Source organism: Pteropus medius, unplaced genomic scaffold (genome assembly GCF_902729225.1).
Source record: "Pteropus medius unplaced genomic scaffold, Ma_sr-lr_union100, whole genome shotgun sequence".
NCBI classification, from domain to species: domain Eukaryota; kingdom Metazoa; phylum Chordata; class Mammalia; order Chiroptera; family Pteropodidae; genus Pteropus; species Pteropus medius.
Window position 1 is genome coordinate 8,810,012 of NW_024355990.1, and position 2,925 is coordinate 8,812,936.

The window sequence follows — 2,925 nt, forward strand, 5'->3', positions numbered from 1 at the left end:
CAAAATGGCAGTGCCATGTCCACATCCTTCAACTGGCCACAGAGGTCACCTGCAGTGAGCAGTCTCACACACATCAATGGCTTCCTGCTTCAGCCATCTGCAGCTCTTTCTGCCTGAGGCTCTGGCCACAGGTGCAAGCTCAGCCTGGACAGATCCAATGAGCAGTGCCAGGGAGTTATTACTCCAAATAATAAGGACGGACAGAAGCCGGTGGAGAAAAACAGCGGGGTGATTTTGAGATATGTTCCTCACAGCCAAAGGCCCTACCTAGGTTCTTCAGCAGGATGGAGCCCTGGCGGTCTATCGTGACCCATTCACTAACCTATGCTTGACTAGCCTTCCTCTCTTCCTTTCTCACCCATCCACTCTTCACGTGTGCCTGCTGGGTTCAGCTCCAACGTAAGCTAATTACACTTGAGTCCTTGCCTCAGTCTGCTTTTTAGACAACTGCTAAAAAGAATTAGCTCTGAACAGCAACCCTCAGAATGAAATTCTAAAATTGGATCGCTCACTAGTCAAATGGCAAGAGGCATCCTAGTGTTGACGGTAAGTGGGGTAGTGACAATCCTTGTTGGCTACAGCCTCACAATTACCTATGGTGGATCGGCTCCAGGCAGAAGGGAAAAGTGCTTTTCTGGCTTGTGCATTTTCTCTAGTAAAGATACAAAAGCAGTAATTATGAAAATCTTAAAAGTTGGTTAGGTTTTGTTAAATGTCCTGGAAGCCTTAAAGAAAGAGAATTACACGTGGGGACAGCCAGCCGTCAACTCATGGCAAGCTGTAGGAGACAGCCTATAGGCAGCTTTACAGAAACCTCCACAAACTGTGGCCGGCAGGCAAACCATGCTGAAAATCTAGCTCAAGCTTTGAGCCGAAGACTGGTGGAGTTACAAAGAAGCCTGAATTCACAGTTCAAAATGCCTCCTATGCAAATCCCAGAGCACTAAAAAGGTAGCAGTAGAACTGGAGACTTGGGCTGGGGATTGGGGGAGTTGATGCCTTAGGAACTTTGACCTTTCGAAGTCCCACGAATGCTCCAGTGTTCAGAAGCAGCCTCTTGCCCTTGCTAGTGAAAAACAGCATCCTGTGGCCTGAAGATTGTCACCTAAGAAAGATGCCATACAAGACGATATCTGGCCACTCACGATGTCCCCTTGGCTCCTCTCGCTATCTCTAGACCAATAACTAGGGTCAGTCTCAGCACAGCCCGAGTGAGGAGTACATTTGCTACAATGGGAGGACGTGCATTATTAATTATCAAAAGAGGTGAAGGATACCGCTTCTCTGTACCTCAGTAACCAGGAAGGAATGCCTGGAAATAGATACTGAGGTGTGATACCAGCCTCGGGGTGAGAGAGAACACAGAACAAAAGCCTGGATTGGGGAGAATTTACCACTAAAGGAGAACTCTCTCATATTTTCGAGTTCAACATACTGGCAAAGACAATGGAAGCCTGTCCTTTATACATCGCTGGAATGGCTCTTTAGGCTTGGAGAGCATGGTGCCCTACAGTGAATTGGGTGGAGATGCTAGACTGTCTTGGTGAATATTAACAAAGAAATCAACAGGTCCAGTTTCCACTTCAGCTTGAAGTTGATGCCCTGAGTGTTGAGGGACTGTCCTTCAAAACGGGGCATATACACTAATCAGCCAAACTGTCCATTATAAGGTACTATGTCCCCAATAACTAGAATACATGGTCTTGGAACCCAATTTTCTTTTTACCATATTAGAAATTAAAATTGAATAATTTATTAAATATTTCTTGAATCATTAAAACATAAATCTATTCCATGTTAACATAATGTAATTTTTTTAATAATAACTGTATTTCCCCAAAAAAATTAGTGAGAAGAGTGGAATTGTTTTACATTTTGAAAATATCTTTCATGTCTGGCCTAATTAAAGACATTTAGGCTCTCATATATACTTCTGCTTTTAGTCTGTTGTGACACGTAGTTTTGGTTGAAGTATTTTTAAAAAATGAATTCTCACGCATATATATACTTGGAAAAGGGAGGTATATTTTAATGGCTTTTTTTATATAATTGTAAAAATTCACCTTCAACACAATACCAAAACTCAATAAAGGGTAGTTTCTTAAACCTACATGGAATATGATATCTGAAACCATACTTTGCTTCATTTTTATACTTTGCTTCATTAAAATTATTAGTTGACCTTGCACTTTGAGTGGATCTTTCACCCATGTGTAATTTTGTATCATCAAGCATTGGTCATTTGGAAAATATTAGTTCACTAAGTTTTACAGATCTTTCAAATGTGACACATTTTCATTATGCAACATCGAAAACCACATTTATTAACATCACCTCCAATCTCATCAGCAAAGTCTTTAAGAATTGGGAAACTTAATTAGGATTATGATAGCATATACTTGTTTTCCAAAAATTCAAATTTTTGCTTGAGGCTCAAATTTTAACATTGGCCAAAAAAAAAAGATAACTAGCTTATTTTTTTTACTTTTTATTTTTTAGGCAAGGCGACCCTTGGTCGACCTCACAGATTACAAAGACTTTATCAGCTTACAATCCTTTATTTTTCATTTTTTTATACCTACAGCACCTGGTCTTCCTAGGTGGTTTCCCATCCAAGTACTAACCAGGCCTAACCCTGCTTAGCTTCCAAGATCAGACGAAATAGAGCTTGTTCAGGGTGGCATGGCTGTAGACCAGTTTGTTTTCTTTAACATTAACAGGTTTACTTCATTTATTTTCAAAAAGTACATGTCCAGTGCCCAAGTATAAATAGCCATAGTTTGTCTGTCAGTTGTATTTCTAAGTATATAAGGGTGTCCCACGAGAAAACTAACTAGTTCAATTTGCATCTCAAACGATCAATGGCTTTGTCCTCAAGACAATCGTGCGCTCTGGTAGGCAGCAGAGGGCTTTGCGCTTGCTTTC

General features: G+C 40.8%; 1 pseudogene; it reads right to left on the bottom strand.

The window, feature by feature from the left end:
* Positions 1–2,575: 2,575 nt before the first annotated feature.
* Positions 2,576–2,694, bottom strand: LOC120600411 (uncharacterized; annotated as a pseudogene).
* Positions 2,695–2,925: the final 231 nt, after the last annotated feature.